This window comes from Paroedura picta, chromosome 1, assembly GCF_049243985.1.
Source record: "Paroedura picta isolate Pp20150507F chromosome 1, Ppicta_v3.0, whole genome shotgun sequence".
Classification (NCBI taxonomy): domain Eukaryota; kingdom Metazoa; phylum Chordata; class Lepidosauria; order Squamata; family Gekkonidae; genus Paroedura; species Paroedura picta.
In genome coordinates, this window is record NC_135369.1 from 171,071,914 (window position 1) to 171,091,219 (window position 19,306).

At 42.7% G+C, this 19,306-nt stretch overlaps 1 long non-coding RNA gene across 1 annotated transcript in view; it reads left to right on the forward strand.

Annotated features, from left to right (window-relative positions):
* The first annotated feature begins 13,462 nt into the window (after positions 1-13,462).
* The window catches only part of LOC143820710 (uncharacterized), a 49,855-nt gene continuing 44,011 nt past the window's right edge, over positions 13,463-19,306 (forward strand). Inside the window, exon 1 of the long non-coding RNA XR_013225478.1 lies at positions 13,463-13,490. This is a non-coding gene — a long non-coding RNA (uncharacterized LOC143820710). The remainder of the gene's footprint in view (positions 13,491-19,306) is intronic.

The following is a 19,306-nucleotide window of genomic DNA, read 5'->3' on the forward strand; positions in this document are numbered from 1 at the left end:
CCAGAATCCCTGGCCAGTCTGGCCTGGAAGAAATTCACCTCCTGATCCCAAAGTAGCAATTATAAAATGAAATATAAAATGACAGAGGGTTCCACCATATGATGTTAGAGATTGGACAGGGTGGTGTGAAGCTTGGTCCATAAAGGAGCATTGTCTTGGGCCATCGGATAGAAGAAGACTGCTCTTGTGGGGAAGGGCCTATTGCTCGTTAGCTTTGGGACTGGCTGTCCAGCCAGAAGACCCTTTTCCCACTGAAAGCAGTAATTTATTAAAGGTTATAGAAATTTCTGTAACCGTCACTCCTCCTTTCATTCTAATTTTGTAATTTCTGGGCAATCAGAGTGTGTGTTCCAGATCTGTGCCTAATCTAGGACTTTGGTTGGTAAGCCCATCAGCCATGGACTGAGGTTGGCTGCCTGTTCTTGGACAATGCACTTTCCATGCACTTTAGAAGGAGATTTTCCTGTTTCTCACAGGAAAATCCAGCTACAAAAGCACGTTGAAAAGTGCATTATCCAATGTGTGCGGAATGAGTTCACTGGCCATGCCTTGAAGGTCGTTTCCTTGGTCTTCCCTTGCATTCCAAGTAGGGGGAGTCCATCTCATTGCACACCTCCTGCTTGCCTCACGTATTGAAATAATGTGTCCTTCAGTTACAAAGTGCGTCAGCCCTTCCAGCCATGGCATAATAGCTATTGTCAATTAGTCGTATAGTGAAGGGCAGTCTTTCATGTTGATTCATTGGCACTGTTAACATTAATCAGTGTGCCAGCTATATTTGCCATCAACACAATGGATAACCCCTTAGAAAACATATTCTGACCTCCCTCCCTCCCCCCCCCAAAAAAAAAACCTGAAAAAAGTTAGGCTCAGGCAAAGTTGAAATCAGCTTTTCTCAACTTTTTTACAATTGAAAACCCTCTGAAACATTCTTCAGGCTTCGAGAAAACCCAGAAGAGGCACAATCATGCAGAATATGGTTAGGAAGCAGAGCTGTGTACATGTCCACCTGGGCCCCTTTCCCTTCTGAGCTCCTCCAGGCCCCTCATTGGCAGGTCAACATGACTACATATATAAACCCCATAATTTTGTGACAATTAAAAAACTCCCACCCACTTGGGAAACACTTTCAAGGCCATCAAGAAACCCCAGGGTTGAGAAAGCCTGGTTTAAATACAGAAAATATAAACGCTGACAATAGGAAATCAAAAGAGTAGTCCCATCAGGCTGAAGGTGATGGGAGTGAGTTTCATCCGAGCTGTATCTAGATGACTTCCTCCAACCCTTATTGGAGAAATGGGCTGTGGCTCCATGGGAGGAAATCTGCTTTGCATGCAGAAGGTCCCTGGTTCAACTACTGCTGAATCCAGGCACAGGATCAGGTGTGGGTGATGTGAAAGACATCTTCCTGTGACCCTGAAGTGCTGCTATTAGTCAGAGTAATGGTCTGAGTCTGCGTAAGGCAGCCAGTTCAAGTGCATTGGATGTGTATAAAGCAGCCTTGGAGGAGCCTTTGCGATAACCTTTCGGGCTTTGAAGAGCCCTGGAAATGATGTCGGTTGACCATGCTTCCACTGCTCATATCAACAGCAGTCCCCATCGTCATCAGGAGGTGATGGACAGAGCTACTGAACAGGTCGGCCTGGAGGTGTAGCGTGATGGGAACGACTCCCTTACGATCACAATGCCAAGGGGCAGTGGTGCTATCAATGGCAGGGGACCCGGGAAGAGGGATGAATGGTCCGCCTTGCCAAGCTGCTCACATCTACATGACTGGTTCATTCAACTCACAGATTATTAAGACCTTTGAAGCCCTGACTTGTGTAGCCCAAGCTAGCCTGATTTCATCAGATCTCAGAAGCTGAGCAGGCTAGTATTTAGATGGGAGCCTCGCAAGGCATACCAGGATTGTGACTCAGTGGCAGGCAACTGCAAGCCACTGCTGAGTGTTTCTTGCTTTGAGAAGTCTGGAGGCGGTCAGCTGTGATTTGATGGCTTTTTTCTACCACCGCTTCTCAAACACCTGCAGTGTCTTAAGAGCTAGTTTGGTGTAATGGTTAAGATGCCCCATTCTTCCTGCATGTGCAGGAATGGGGCATCTAATCTGGTGAACCAGGCTCAATTCCCCACTCCCCCCCAGCTGGGTGTCGTATACTACTCACAGTCGTATTACAGCTGCTCTCCCAGGGCAGTTCTATCAGGGCTCTCTATGCCTCACCTACTTCACAGGGTGTATCTTGTGGGGAGAAGAAAGGAAGGCGATTGTCAGGTGCTTTGAGACTCCTTCAGGTAGGAAGAAGCAGGGTACAACCCCCCCCCCCAGCTCTCTCTCTCTCCTCTTCTTAATTCTGAGTAAGATTCAAGGATCATTTTTGGACTATAAGGAAACCAGTTCCGTGTTGCTCAGATGCCGCCTTTTGTTTCTGTGGCCAGCTGAAGCCAGATAATGGAGAAATAAACTGCAGTATTGCATCATGATCACATCTGGAAACTCAGTGTTGTAAAGCCGCTCATTAGGGGGCACACCCCCCACCCACCCACATACAACCAATGCTGCTGCAAAACCATGAATGCGAGTCTGCCCTCCGGGCTGGCCATGATGATGTAGCTTGAAATGAGCAACTAGATGTTCTACCATTAGCCTGTTCATTTGAGAGAAAGCCAATCTGTTTAGTCATGGGTATTGATTCTGAAGCAGTAGCCTGGAGACCAGAAGTATCGGCATAACGTATTGACTGGAAGTAACAAAAGCAGATGCCATTGGTGCTTCTGTTTTCAGCAGCCATTGACTCTGGTTCTTTTGATTACAGGGAGGGGTGGGAAAAATGCGGGCGACGTACGACGGCACTTCTGTTAGTATTTATCTCTAAGCTGTACTGACGAAAACGAGGACTTATGTTCCTGTTCACAGGGAAATATTTATCATATTATGAACTTAGGTTTCAAAATGATTAACTTTGTCAGGTATTGGGTTCGGTCGACATCATTTTATTTTGGGTAGAATTTATGAAAACGGGGCATGGCTAATTTGTTCTCCCACCGCCTCTGCACAGATGGAGCTGTGCTCTTTGGAAGGTTGTGAATGACGAAGAGCACACAGAGAAAGCGGCTGGATTGGACCTGGAATGTTGAGATACCTGAATCGTTCTAGACTACATGTCTGGCTACCTGCTTGGGTTGCCAACTGCAGCTTGATCTCGGGGGCTGTGCCTGTGGCGGGTGGAGCTGGGGGGGGGTCTAAGGAATGGTGGGGGAACAAACAGGAAATTACCCTCATAGCACAATAAGATGACCCAGCTGAGCTCTGGGGCTAGATGAGGAGCTCTTTGACTTTAACACTGAACTTCAGGAGTCTAGTTTTGAAGCACAATGGACCTGATAGTCAAGGTGAACCTGAAAGTACACAGCCCCAAATTAGTTCTTCCTCTTTGGGGAGGAGGAATATCACACAGCCATCTCATTTTAAACTCACTACATCTCAGGATACTATAATATGTCATGGTTCCTGACCATTTTTTAGTTTAGGGTCCTGGGATCTTAGGTTTGATGGGTGCGATCTTCAGTTTGATGGGTGCGATCTTTGCTATGATGAGGAGATGCTTTGGGGAAAGAGTAAATGGATATCACATAATACATCAGTGTGATGTCACAAGCCCACAGCCATCACGTTGAAGACCACTGAACTTTGTGATGGACACATGAAGGATCTGAGCTACCTCTCCCTTCAGTGCACGAAGTCTGGGTGGCTAATGGCGGGGGGAATTAGGATTAGCAATGCTTACTTCATAGCAGACATCTCACCTCCAAGACAGCAAAGATTTTAAGTGGCTGGATCCAGCCAATTCTAACCCTTCTCTGCGTTCTGTGTATTGTTTTTCTTTCTTTCTGATGCTTAGCAGTTCTCAACCATCTGTGGATCCTGGTCTTCATATTTCCCTTTTTTTTGAAGAAGAAGAAGATTTGGTTCTTCTTTTTGGGTCTTGCATGTCCACCCCTCCCCCCCACTTTTTTTTTTTTTTTTTGAAGAAAATGATTTGGCCATTCTTCTATACCCGAAGGAGCCTCAGAGCTCCGCACTCCTAACCACTACACCAAGCTGGCTTGAGAGAAAGAAAGCGGTTTTTAAAGTATTTTTCTGCACATCTGGGGAGGGAAGGCTTGGAAAGAAAAAGAAGAAGAAGAGTTGGTTCTTATATGCCGCTTTTCTCTACCCGAAGGAGGCTCAAAGCGGCTTACATTCACCTTCCCTTTCCTCTCCCCACAACAGACACCCTGTGAGGTGGGTGAGGCTGAGAGAGCCCTGAAATCACTGCCCGGTCAGAACAGTTTTATCAGTGTCGTGGCGAGCCCAAGGTCACCCAGCTGGCTGTATGTGGGGGAGTGCAGAATGCCAGATTAGAAGTCCACATTCCTAACCACTACACCAAACTGGCTCTCCCCAAACTGGCTCTCCAGTTTGGGGAGATATCACCCCATGACCTCAACCTTACCCCCCAGGATTTTATAAATGCCAACTTTTTTTTACAGTTTAGAAACCTCTGAATCAGGCTTCAAGATAATCCCTGAAGTGGCAAAACCATGCAGAATATGGTTGGGAAGCATGGCTATGTATATGCACCCAGGGCCCCTCCCCTTCCCACCCCCTCCAGGCCCATCATTGGCATTTGTGTGGAGGGTGCAGGTTAACCCTGTCCAGTGTGAACTTGCCAGAGCTTGGAAGCTAAGCAGATCTGACCAGGTTAGTGATTGGATGGGGAGACCACCAATACTTGGGTTGCTATTATATTCTGAAGCTTGTTCAGCCTTCATTGGGCCATTTTTGCCTTCTCTTTAGGTTAATTTGCAAGTAGTGAAACTGAAGGCCAAACAAAATGAGACACTGGATACCTTGGAAAATTACGATTGTATTTCCGATAACTTTAGATTTCCATAAATATTAAGGTGAAGTCATCTGGATTATGTCCTGGGTGCTGGAAAAGGAAGCTTTTACACTTTTATCTGTGCTATTTTTATGATTTAAGCCAGCCCCTTCAGAAGCATGCTTTACCCCAGTATGTATGGGGATAATAATACTGATTTACATCACAGGGTCATTATAAGAACTGAAAGAATGTTTCGAAGATGCTTGAAACACTCAGAAGTATTATGACGTGTTCAATCTTCTTCTTGCCATGAAGAATTTGCACTACTGCCAAAGATTTTTAGAAACTAGAGTAATGTATGGAAGCAGATGCAGATTCTGTGATGGAAGAAACACTTTTTTTGTGTGTGCTCTGCTTTTTACTCCCCAAAGGAGTCTTAGAGTGGCTTACACTTGCTTTCCCCACAACAGACAGGTAGGTGAGACTCAGAAAGCTCTGTGAGAACTTCAACTGGCCCAAGGTCACCCAGTTGGCTGCATGGGGAGGAGGAGTGGGGAATCAAACCTGGTTCTCTAGGTTTGGGCCACTGCTCTTAACCCCTACATCAAAAATGGCTCTTGACCTCTACATCAAGTTGGCTCTTAAATTCTCTTAGTGATGTTTCCCTGTTTAGCTTTTGGGGGAAACTGAAAGTGAAGTGTTGAGCTCTGGTGGAAGCACAAGGCTTACTTCCAAATGCCCCTTTCCAGTGGCGATCCTATATCACTGCTGTCAAATTCCCACTGCTGTTGATATTCACTAAAGGAGAAACAGGGGGCATGAAAGTGGCATCTAGCCCAGAAGTGATGTAACTTCCTGGTTATTCTCTAGGAATCCCTTGGGCTATTTCCTTTTTGCAACACCAGAGGGAGTTTGCGTTTTCTTTGACTATGCCATAAGAAGCCAGCGGGTTAGTTGGAGTTGTTTTCTATGACTCTCTCTGTTTACTTCTACTCAATACTGCATGTCAGGCAATTAGATATGGAATGATGGATGTACAGAAGATACTGCCTCCTCAATAAATTACTAATACCTCGATAACACCGGGCGACTTATTACATACTGTAACAAAGGCAGGAGACTTGATTTCCTGTTAATGATTTATTAGCAAAGAGGGGGGAAAGGAGAGGGGAAATCAATGCAGCAATGAAACCATGGAACAATCTGCCATAACAAGCCTTTCATGCTTTCTTCCTCCCATCCAGATTTCAAATATTTCAGCAATACTTCCCAAATGGAGCGGTAATGAAATGAAAAGCATGCGCGCCAATCAAAAACATGTACATTTCCCCGGCTGTGAACGCAAGGGTGAAATTATGTGTAAAAACGGAAGATGCACACTTGGGATCTTTTGCAAAAACAATCAGGCTGACAATTGAAATACTCATTTAACACCCCTGCCACGGTCCAGAACGTTATTCAGATTGCACCTTTTATCCATTCCTATGTACGGGCAGAGTCTAGGAAGAAGTTGCTTTGAATGGTTCAGAGAAACTCCGAAGCTTTCCGCAACAGGCAAATTGTGCTTGGCAGTGTTCAAGGGTGGGAGCGTGAGGAAAGGCTAAAGAAGCTGTGCCTTTTATTTTGGGGGAATAAAGACACAAAGGTCTATAAAAATCGTAAATGGCGTGGAGAGAAAGAAAACACAAAGCATTTTTTTATGTCCCATATCCCTTGAATTCTGGGTCATTTTTCTTTCTCATGGTAGTAAACTCCGGAGAACATTTTCAGACAATATATAGGCATACAATCCGCACTGAGAGAGGGATCGTGCCCCCAAGTTCTGCATCACGCCTCCATTCATGGACTGGCGATATAGCACTAAGAGCATACACAAGGAAGATTCTGCACATTTGATCTGTCAGGGGCTTGGCCAGTGGACACAACTGAGAAGAGCCAGATTGGTGTTGTGTTTAGGAGTGCGGACTTCTAATCTGGTGAGTCAGGTCTGATTCTGCCCACTCCCACATGCAACCAGTTGGGTGACCTTGGGCTCACCACAGCACTGATAAAGCTTTTCTGGCTGAGCAGCAATATCAGGGCTCTCTCAGCCTCACCCACCTCACAGGGTGTCTGTTGTGGGGAGCGGAAAGGGAAGGCACCTGTAAGCCACTCTGAAACTTCTGGTAGAGAAAAAGCGGCATATAAGAATCAACTCTTCTTCTACCTCACAGGGTGTCTGTTGTGGGGAGAAGAATGGGAAGGAGATTGGAAGCCGCTTTGAGACTCCTTCTGGTAGAGAAAAGCGGCATATAAGAATCAACTCTTCTTCTTGTGCAAACTGAAATTGGGATTCTCAGTTTTCATTCAATTTCCTATTTCCTTGCATCAGTGTTTCTGGTAATCCCATCCCACGTGAACCCAAGTATGATTTTTCTCCAATGCTATTGCTTAATAAATCCCATCCCATATGACCCAAAGTATTATTTTTGCCAATACTATTGCTTCATAAATCCCTTCCTGTACAAATGAAATATATTGAAAATATTAACACTATACAAATGGCATGTAATGTCGGTCCACCATACATATACAATACAAACAAATCTACAAAACCAACAGTGGAAAGTGAAGGACCTGCCTTGGGGCAGGGGAGCATTAAAAAAATAAAACAAGCAAAACTTACATATTTGATGCGTGAATATCTGAAAAACAGCCGAATATCAGATTTTAATAGAAAATGGAATCCCATATAAGATTATGTTGACGGACAAACTGAGATGGAAAGAAGTAACTGATTTATATGTAAACAACGGAAACATGTAAAATCAGGGGGGGAATAAAATAGGTATTCTGAGGTAGTATTGATGAGGTAAAAGGGGGGAAATATAAAACGTATTGTGAAATGACAGCTCTTTAATTATAGTTATGTAAATGTAATATGTACTTCTGTAAATGTAATATATAGTTTTGTAAATGTAAGTCAACTTGGCGTAGTGGTTAAAAATTGTGGTTTCTAATCCGCCACATGCAGCCAGCTGGGTGACCTTTGGCCAGTCACAGTACTCTTAGTGCTGTTCTCACAGAGCAATTCTGTCAGAGCTCTCTCAGCCTCACCTACTGTACCGCACACTTGTGGGGAGAGGAAGGGAAGGTGATTGGAAGCTGCTTCAAGACTCCTTCAGGTGGTGAAAAGCAGGTTATAAAATCCACCTCTTCTTCTTCTGCTAATATGTAGCAACTTTCCCTTTTCCACACTTTGTATATGGTATCTTTTTCTTTTCCGAATACAATTGAAAAATTCTTTAAAAATATGTGCGCAAAACGGGAAACATTAAATCTTCCCTCCCTGTAAAAGAATGCTATAAGATGGCAGCCATGGCGTGAGAAGTGTATCGTGGGGATGCTAGATCCTCACGTGTGAAAACAAAGCCTCATGGTCGGTGTCTATCTATAAAAACTCGAGGTGGTCATTTATAGAGTTAAGCTCCTTCAGTACAACTTGAGCACTGTTCTGGGTGATTTGAGAACACAGGCAAAAATGGAAGGCTTGCTGCCCGGAGCGTTGCATCGATACTTTGCCAAGCGAGTTCTCCTCCAGCACCGTGGGGCTCGATGCCTAATGAGGAGTTAAATGGTATTGAAAGCCAGAATGTTTCTCTGCAGTATTCCATCGAGCTTCTCCACAGTGTTTGTTCTGGCCTTCTGCATGAACTTCAAAACCGACATTAAAGGAAGATGCTTGAAAGATTTCTGCATCAGCTCACCTCGTTACCAAACTATTATATCATCCTTTTTTTAAAAAAGACATATAAGGTGATTTGAAAAGCTCTATAGGTTTCCCTTTTTTAATGGCAAGGGTCCTTTTGTTTGTTTGTTTATTTAATCAAATGCTTTGAAGTAGTATGGGTCCGGTAGGCGCTGGGAAGGTTTATTAAACCCTGACAGGAATCTGTCTTGACTTGGGGTTCTAAGCGGCGACCGAGGAAATTGTCTTCCTTATTCCGTTTCAGTAACTCTGGAGTGCATAACTGCTGAGAAATTTGTGATGGGAAATCAAGTATGTGAGACTAACAATAAAATACTAAGGAAGATTTAGGAGGGGGTCACTGAATTTAGGACTTAAGTGGGTTAAGCTGTGTTGGTCTGAAGTAGCACAACAAAATTAGAGTCCAATAGCAGAGTTAAGAGAGCCTCTTGTGGCGCAGAGTGGTAAGGCAGCAGACATGCAGCCTGAAAGCTCTGCCCATGTGGCTGGGAGTTCAACCCCAGCAGCCGGCTCAAGGTTGACTCAGCCTTTCATCCTTCCGAGGTCGGTAAAATGAGTACCCAGCTTGCTGGGGGGTAAACGGTAATGACTAAGGAAGGCACTGGCAAACCACCCCGTATTGAGTCTGCCAAGAAAACGCTAGAGGGCGTCACCCCAAGGGTCAGACATGACCCAGTGCTTGCACAGGGGATACCTTTACCTTTTAGCAGAGTTAAGACTAACTAAGATTTATTCAAGATGTGAGCTTTTGAGTGCATGCACTCTTTCTCAGACTAATGAACAACCATCATAACAGTGGAAATATAAGGCAAAAGCTAATTATGGTAAATTAGTAAACTGTGTCACAACATACAAATTCAGCCATATGATGCCATGTGATAATTCTTTGCTAGAACAGCCAATCAGTCCCCTTGAGTTCAGTTGTAGTTCACAAAAATACTGGAGAAACAAAGCTGTCTACATTAGTAATTAGGCTGGTCGAGCCTTTTTGGAGGGACTTTTTGACAGTCAAGGGAAAAAGTTGATCAAAAATCAACCATCTTATGTAAAGTTTGAGCAGTCAGATTATCCAACCATTCAGTGAAACTTGAGTCACCTGTCAAAGATCCTGCTTCCTAGGGTCAGCAAGAAATCAGTAATCGAACACACAGCAAGATTTGTAGCCAATGGCACTAGAGTACCACAGTGTGAAGCAGAAAAATGAAGGTGGCAAATGAAGATCTTTTCTTTTGTCTCCTCAGGCCAAATAGGATTGACTCCATCCATGCACATCCACCATGTGTGGTTGGAGTCATACAGTGGCTCTTTTGTGCCTGTGTGATTTTTATGGAATGGATTAGGTCTTCCTTAACACCTCAGGAATGTATACAGTGGGCCCAATTATCACACAGGTAACACTAAGTTTAGAAGTGCTGCAAAAAAAAAGTAGCACAACAAAAATAGAGTCTAATAGCACCTTTAAGACCAACATAGATTTATTCAAGACGTGAGCTTTCGAGTGCAGGCATTCTTCCTGGTTAATCTTGCCGCTACATGGAGAACCAAGAATCTCTAAGACTGCCATTGCCTGCCTGGAATGATTTGGGCTTCCCCCACTCCCAAAAATATGTTTGAAGGCATGGCAAAAGAGCTTCATCAGCCTCTGAAGGTTATTAGAAATGATTTTAGGCCCTGTCACGTCCTGCTCTTAATAACCAGATGTGCCACAGCCTTGAGACCTCTGATCAGGTTGGGGTTGCCAAATCTGTGTTGGGAAATCCATGGAGATTTGGGAGTAAAGTATGGAGAGGGCAGGATTTGGGGAGGAGAGTGACCTCAGCATAGAGTCCCTCTTCCAAAGCAGCCATATTCTCCAAGAGAAGGGTGGAGGGATTCCGACATTCGATCCAGGGCCCCCTAGGTTCATCTGATTGATCTGGGGCCTCGCTTGCACTAGGAGATCAGCAGGATGGTTGTCCCCCGGCTGAAAAAGGGGAGTAGATAGTTTTGCTTGCCGCCTTGATATTGATTGATATTTATATGAACTGGTTTAATAGTTTTACTGTGGGAATTATGGGATTTTATTGTAATCTATTTTTATTCTGTAAACCGCCGTGAGCCCAAGGGGAACAGCGGTATATAAATTTAAGAAATAAACAAAATAAAATAAATGAATATTCATAGTCTGGATATCAGCTATAATTCCAAAAGATCTCTAAGACACACCTGGAGGCTGGCAACCTTAAGTCAGGCCTAGGAGAACCTTGTAAATTGCAGGATGCTACAAACTGTAGTTAGCTGTATTTACCTTCACAAACCAACCAAGGTTCAATTTTAAAAAAATGAATCTTTCACCAAATACATGGGAGGTAAATTCCTCCCACAGAATTATTTTTGTCAAGGTTGCCCGCCTCACATTAAGCCTGTCTCTGTTTAGTGTGCTGTGGTTGCTTATATGTCTTACATTTGCATTAACATACACTTCAGAATGAGCCTCTTGTGGCGCAGAGTGGTAAGGCAGCAGACATGCAGTCTGAATGCTCTGCCCATGAGGCTGGGAGTTCAATCCCAGCAGCCGGCTCAAGGTTGACTCAGCCTTCCATCCTTCTGAGGTTGGTAAAATGAGTACCCAGCTTGCTGGGGGGTAAATGGTAATGATTGGGGAAGGCACTGGCAAACCACCCCGTGTTGAGTCTGCCATGAAAACGCTAGAGGGCGTCACCCCAAGGGTCAGACATGACCCAGTGCTTCCACAGGGGATACCTTTACCTTTACCTTACACTTCAGAAAACAAACAACTAAACGCAGTGGGAATTTCCACCATTGATAATTCTGCCTCCAAACAGCAACAACAAAAACACTGGAAAGGGAGCAACATTTCTCCAGTTTAGTGATGCCGAAGTTTCAGCCCTTGTTTAGTTTGCTATTAGCTTCCATGAGTCATCAGTTACAGTTTTTCATCTCATTTCAACTCATTCTTCCCTTGAGCTTCACTGTTAGCCTTCTGCAGCAAATCAGATGCATTTTCATAACAATGTGAATAAGAACTGTAGGTGTTATCTTTTCACAGATGTTCCCCTTGTCAAGAAAAAAAAAGCTTTGGAGAATATCGGCTGTTTTTAAGCACCAATGAAACTCATTAATGCAAAACCAAAAGATTTCAAGGTACATTAATTTGAACAAAAGGGTGCTCAGACTTCAAGATTACACTCCTCATCATTAAAAAAACCCCCACAGCAGTGGCTTTGTGTGTATTTGGGCAGGGTGGCAGAGGCAAAACCGAACAAACCTTTCTTATACCTAATTCTCAAGTAATTGTGGGTTAGAATCACCCAGTTTTTCCATTGAGCCTTGACCAATTTCCCACCTTCCTTCAGCCGCATCTGAATTTTTTTTTTCTACATTCAAGATCTCTGTTATCCTCAGCATAGTCTTTTTAGGTGATCACAGTTGTTGGATCCAGCCCTAAAACTGATTGGATCCAGCTTAAAACTGGTTGCATCCAACCTTATAAGGGCCAACTTGGTGTAGTGGCTAGGAGCGCAGACTTCTAATCTGGCAAGCCGGGTTTGATTCCACGCCCCCCCCCCCATGCAACCAGCTGGGTGACCTTGGGCTCTCCACAGCACTGACCAAGCAGAAAAGTCTTCTTCTTCTTCTTCTTCTTCTTCTTCTTCTTCTTCTTCTTCTTCTTCTTCTTCATAACTGCCAATGGTCCTTGTCCCATTCCTGGACTGACCTAGTTATATGACTGCATTTTTGACTCAAGCTGGTGACTGAGTTTGTTCTTTATGGACTAGTCCAGGGATTTCTGAGTGCCCTGGCTGACAAGGTACAGGGAGCTAGCTAAAGTATGTCAGGACACACCATCCCATACAGTACCTTGGAGCTTTAAAGACAGATGTGAAGGAGGATGAGTCCTGCAAAGAGTTACATTGTTCTGCTTATAAATGAGATGGCCAATTGTGAATATTTTGAGGCAGGCTTTGAACAACACAATATCCATGTAAGCACTGTCAAGTTCTGACAGCAAGGTGCTCTCAAGGCAATGAGAAGCAGAGGTGGTTTGACATTGCCTTCCTTTGTAGAGTTGTCCTTGTTGGTCTCCCATCCGATTAGCTTACCTTGCTTACCTTCTGAGATCTGATGAAATCAAGCCATACCATGCAATCTTCACTTCAAAAAACACAAAGGATGAGACTGTTTTTTGAAAAACCATAACCAAAACTTGCATGGATATGGGGGCTGGGGGTATAGAGGATACTTTGGGGTGAATCTTACAAGATGCTGATAGGCTGAGAAAGTTTTCAGGAGGCTGTTGGCTAGGCTCTCAGGCCTGCGGACTACAGTCTTTGTTGGAAAATGTGCAGGTTAAAATATTATCATGGTATTTTCCAACTTTTGTCTTACTAATAAGGCAAACACTATTTTGTACACACATTCCACTCTTCAAATAGAAGGGCATAATTTAGAACTTTATGAAAAGGCTGCACATACATTCCATCTTCAAGTCGGTGCACACCAAAAGGATTATTCAATTTATTCAGGGGATATCTGATTTCTTACTGTTAGCATCCTTGATAAGTGTTTTCCTCTTGCAAAGAGCCTGTTTCTTTGCTCATGATGCATTGCTTGAGTAATTTTACAGTACAGCTGACCCTAGGCATTTCAAAATGGTACTGGAGCGGGTTGGTAGTATTGAGTATTTTGTATTTTTTTGTACAAAAAAAGTTGTGTATTTTTTGTCTTTCCATTTGTTGGAGTCCCTTTTACCAGTCTATTTCCTGTTGGTACAATCCTATTAAATGTTCTAATTATTTGTGTTTTCATCTCTGGTTATTTATCGTCCCTCTTTTTTTTTTGTCTTCCTTCCAGTGTTCCTGTGTGTGTGCTGTAAAGAGGTAAGCATCATCATTCGACTATAGACAATGGGACTTGATTTCATAATCGTGCCGGAGAACAGAGTTGGATGATTTTGAAACTGCTACAGAGCAGACCGAAGAAAAAGTGAACCTTGTAAATAGACTTTCTCTAATGTTCCTCATTAAAAAAAATGTTCCTCATTAACCCCTGGTACATGGCATCATCAAGGGAACTGGAACAATTACATTTTGTTCAAACTCTTGGCAAGATGTCCTTTACTTTTTGTGCGTATGTGTGACCTCTTTTCTTAGCAATCAAGATTAATTTTTGCTAAACAGACTTGCGATAAGCAGATCAAACTTTGGCTGAGGATGCAGGAAGGCTGGTTCGCGACATTTCACGCGTCAAACATTCTCACATATGCTAGGTTAAATGGTCAGCAGAACCAAAAGGTATCGCTTTTCCTTGGATTCTCTTATTTATGGCTGTGATGTGTGAGCTGCATGTTTGAATGGCCTCTAAAAAAAAGTTCCCTATACATAGAAATTAGTATGAGAGTTAAGGTTGCCAACCTCCAGGTGGTGGCTAAAGATCTCCTGGGATTACAGTGTATCTTCAGGGGACAGAGCTCATTACATCTGGAGAAAATGACTGTACCCCACTGAAGTCCCTCCACACCCCAAACCCTGCTCCCTCAGAGCCCCCCCCCCAATCTCCAGGTATTTCTCAAAACAGAAGAAGAGTTGGTTTTTATATCCCACTTTTTACTAATTGAAGGAGTCTCAAAGCGGCTTGTAGTCACTTTCCCTTTCTCACCCCACAGCAGATACCCTGTGTGAGTGAGTTCTGAAATTACTGCTCTGTGACAACAGCTGGGGCAGGGCTGTGATGAAGAAGAGTTGGTTTTTATACCCCACTTTTCACTACCCAAAGGAGTCTCAAAGCAGCTTACAATTGCCTTCCCTTCCTCATCCCACAGCAGATACCCTGTTAGGTAGGTGGGGCTGAGAGAGTGAGCCCAGAGTCAGCTGACTGACTGCATGTGGCGGAGTGAGGAATCAAATCCATCTCTCCAGATTATATTCCGCCACTGTTAACCAGTGTACATTGTGGGAGGAACAGGACCACCTATTTCAACATTACATGAGGTGTACAGTCCTATACTATTGCACTGACATTTTACTCCTGAGCAGGAGAATAATGCTTAGCCCCTTTTGTTTTATTTAGTCAGTGATTAATAGCTTCATAACCTTGAATTCAGGTCCCCTATTCATCTTAAAGCCAAAGCAGTAAGTTTTAGAAGCCACATAAACTATTTTGTCATTCTCATATATGCTTTTCCCCCCACCAGAACACTGTTCCCAGAGACTTCAAGTGCACTCAAGACTGCGACACAGTCGCTCGAGGGAACATATACATAATATTCCTCTTTTCCTACTGTCAATCAGTTTATTATATTTCAGATTTTCCTTGGGCAATGTAGATAAAAATGAACACTTAAGGAAGAAATACATATGTCTGCTATTAAAAATGCATGCAAAAATACTTATGTATACTGTTAAAAATTTATACGGGAGGGGGGAAATCGACACTTACCAGTGCTTGAAGACAAATAGGTCACAGGAGTCTACCATCTTGTCAATTTCCCATTGTGCTTGAGTGAAACATATTCCGTTCTCTTTCTTCTATAAATTGCAAAAAAGCTTGTCTGGCTTAGTTTCAAATTCTAGTTCTTAGAGAGGCGTATGTATGTGTGTGGATGCCTAAAATATGTATTTTTTATAATGCTTTTGTGTGTGTGTAAAGTACTGGCCCTTGTCCAGACTCTTCCTCCTATTATTATATCCTCCATGTATAATAACTTCATTTCAGTAACTTCATTTCAGTAACTTCAAGGGCTGAATGTACCAGAGAAGGAAGCTTTTCATGAGGAGGGAATGCTGTGGTCTCATTACAATATGCTTATCTTCCCCCATCATGCTGATCTGCGCCGAGAAGATTCTAGAACCATTCCATTTTCCTGGTTTGAGGCTTGAAGCTAAATCAGCTTTCTTTCTTCTTTCACTTTTCAGAGCACACTGAAGGATTTTTTTCTCCTCTGTGCCCAATTTATTCAAATTTACAACACAATGGAAGCATAAGCAGTGATCCAACTCTAGCCATATCCAGATGGATTAGAATATCTAACATTATTTGCTCAATCTTCAATTTACTTTTATCTCCTCTAACACAGACAAGTCTTCAGGCTACAAAGGGAGGGGGGCAGAGGGACGGATGAGATGCACATTCCCCAGAACTGGCAGGCAGAGCAGACTGGGGGGAAAAAACACAGTGTAGTGCCTTTTCTTGGAACATTTTGCATTTCTCTCCTAATGATTCCAGCTAAACCAAACATTACCCAACCCAAGACCTCAAAAGCTACTTCGAATAAGTGGAAAGTACATCTCCGATGGATGCTGATAAGATAATTTATTGAGGTTGGTGACCAGTGCAAAATATATAACAATAGAATACAACAATAGAATATAGATTAAAAATTCTAGAATATCTCATAATCCAAAGATCCATCTTACCCCTTTTATACATATTGATGTTTGCTGATTATTAGTCTTCATTCTAATAGACATTCCAGAGCTCCATGTGTTCCATTTTAAGAATAACTAAATACCTAAAAGAGATATTCTGCTATGGCACAGTTTCTCAACTCTGGTATTTCAAAAACTCTGGTATTTCTTGATGGTCCTGGAAGGGAGTTAAATTATCTATCTATCTATCTATCTATCTATCTATCTATCTATCTATCTATCTATCTATCTATCTATCTATCTATCTATCTATCTATCTATCTATCTATCTATCTACCTATCTACCTACCTACCTACCTACCTACCTACCTACCTACCTACCTACCTAATTTGTTAAACATTTATCAGTTGATATGACTATTTATGGTCCTGTTGACCTCCCTCCCCCTCAAATGCCCAATGATGGGCCTAGAGAGGATGGGAAGGGGAGGTGCCTCAGGTGGGCATGTACGCAGCTATGCTTTCCAACCATATTCTGCACAATGGCACCACTTCTGGGGTTTCTCAAAGGCTGAAGAAGGTTTTTAGAAGTTGAGAAAGGCTGTGCTGTGGGTTTATGGAGATGGGAAGCTTACTCAGGATGGCAGCAGACATGGACTTCAAGGTAATGTTTTGGCATTTCTACCGAATTTGCTGCTGAATACAAGCCAAATATTTTGTCTTTTTTTTGTTTGTTTGTTTGCATATGTAATCAGGGTTAAATCGTGTGTTTGAAATCTGTGAGATTCAAATCTCCTAGATTGCAAATTAAATCTGATGCCTCTGCCTTCTGATTGCTACCTACCCTTGTGGCGGATAACCATCATCTGCCAAGTTCATTCTTTTTCAGGGCCAACAATGGTTATCAGCCATGGTAATGGGCAGTAGATAAATTCAGCTGGCCCTGGGCAAGCAATGACTGTTTTCTTCTAGCACCTCTGTTAGCTTGTGTCTGTACAGAGAAGTGCTGCTGCTTCTAACACCTGGTTTAAAGATTCACACAGGTAGCCATGGTGCCCCATGAAGGAGAAGCAGTTGCACCCTCCTGTTTACCTTCTGTGCTGTCTTTTATATAGCGGAGATGCTTGTTTGTGTGGACACATCTGAGTACAGTAAATGTATTGGACAGTGTGCAGTTGGGAAAGGGATTAAATGAAGACCTTTCCAGATGTTAGAATTGTGTGCATTGAGAGCCAACCAACCACAGTTAATGAAGCACATGCTACCTGGAATCTTCTCAATTAATGTAGCTGCCTGTTCTAGGTGCATACTGCTTTGGTAAGCACAAACTGACCGCTCGATATCATATGGTTTCTGTTCATGTATGCAGAGTCTGTATGCCCTGGTCACGAAACATGGTGACTGCATGTTTTGGGACAATCATGGGTAGTTCATTGTCCTCTTAAGTGTCATTGGTATGCGTTATTTAATATCAGCAAAAGAACTAAAATGAATGCTAAATGTAATCTGTGTTAATTTAGGTGACTTTCACCCACCTTTCAACCACTTAAAAGCTTACCAATAAGAGTTCATGATACTTCCCCATGGCTGTAACTTCCTCAACACTCCTCCCCCCCCCCATACACACCTCAAGGGACGGAGAAAGGGAAGTCCTGTTCCACTCTAGTCCCACTCACCCAAATGTGGGGTGCTGTGCAAGGCTTAGATGGGCTGGTCCACAGAGCCCAGCCCAGGTGGGTGTGGAGGCCATCCCATCAAAAATAATTATGGAAGCCATAATGGCCAGACCAGCCCTGACTTTGGCTTAGAAGAACCCATCTGAATAAATAGATACAGTTACCAATGAACCTCTGAGTTGTATTTACATCCCTAGAAGTTGCATAAATGATCTCACTTGCATAAGCGACATGGAGTGGATGTGGTTATCCCAAAGAGCTTGTCCTGGATTTATATACTTGATCCTGCTTGTTGCAGCCCTTCTAAGCTCATATACCCTTGGATATTATGAATACCCATGTCTGTATTCAGGCTAATAAGGACCTAGCTAAAGGTTAAATTCATGGTGTTGGTGGAGCGAGAGAAAGGGAGACCAATTTATACTGGGGAGCGATTGGGAACTTTAACCCTTTACCCCTAAAACCATCCACAAAATCACACTGAACTGCTGTCTGATCTACATGAAGTTAGATAATTTTATGCATGCGGAAATGAAACATGGACCGACCAACATCCCCCCCGCACATACACACATGCAAATACTGTTAGAGTTTCATGCATATATATATTCTAGCTGGGTCCTAATTCTGGAGAATTCTGTGATGAATCCAGCCTTTGAGACAATTATTCACAAGCTCAGTCCAACTGTGCAACCATGAGGTTAGCTTTTAATAGCTGTTAATTAATTTTCATGTTCCTCCATGTGCCTGACCAAATGTCCGTGGAATCTTCCAAACTCTTACGATGTAACTTTTTTTTTTTCAAATTTCACATTCCTGTATTTAAAAAAATCCCTCAGCGATTGCCTTTTTAAAAGGTCATTTGAAACGAAGAACCTTTATTCAGCGTTTCGCAAAGATTAATCAGGTTAATTGGCATCGGATCTGATTTGCTCCTGATGTCAACACACTTTAATTTTATTAGCAGACTCCCTAAATATCACCCACCTATTTATGGTAGGAAGGGTTAAAGCCATCTCTTGTGCTGCCAAGATATTCAGCCATTCTCATTACTATGCAGCAGCCAGATGACCTCTGTCTTAAGGCTAAAAATCTGTTTTACTGTCTGATTGGGTTTTATATAAAGTTCTATATAATTCTAGTTAAACCACAATTTGCCATGCTATGGCAAATTATCATCCAATTAGACTTAACTCTGCCTCCGAAATAACCTGATATGAGAAATATTGAAGATCCAGGAAGGTGGATGCACAGGTTAATGCTCATACTCCTTTTAGAAACTTAGTTGGACTTTTCATTACAAAATCAATAGGCTGTTACTGATATCTTTGATAATTATTTTTGAAATCTACTTAATTTTCTCTAGGTGGATATATCGGCACACCTGTCCTCAGGTTGAAAGTAAAAAAAAAATTTTTTTAAGGAAATTTACTTAATTTCATGCTAAAGAGCCAAAGTAATGATAAGTCAATAAGGCTTCCTAAGCTGATGTAGCCAGCAATTTGGAGAACTTCCAAACGTAAAGGGGTTGTCTAACTGACATTGGGTTGGATTCCAGCCTACTGGTGAACAAGAAAAGGAACATTTCTCTTTGAGCAACAAAAAGACCTTGCTGGGAATCCTGGGACCTGCATGGACAAAATGCATGCAGGA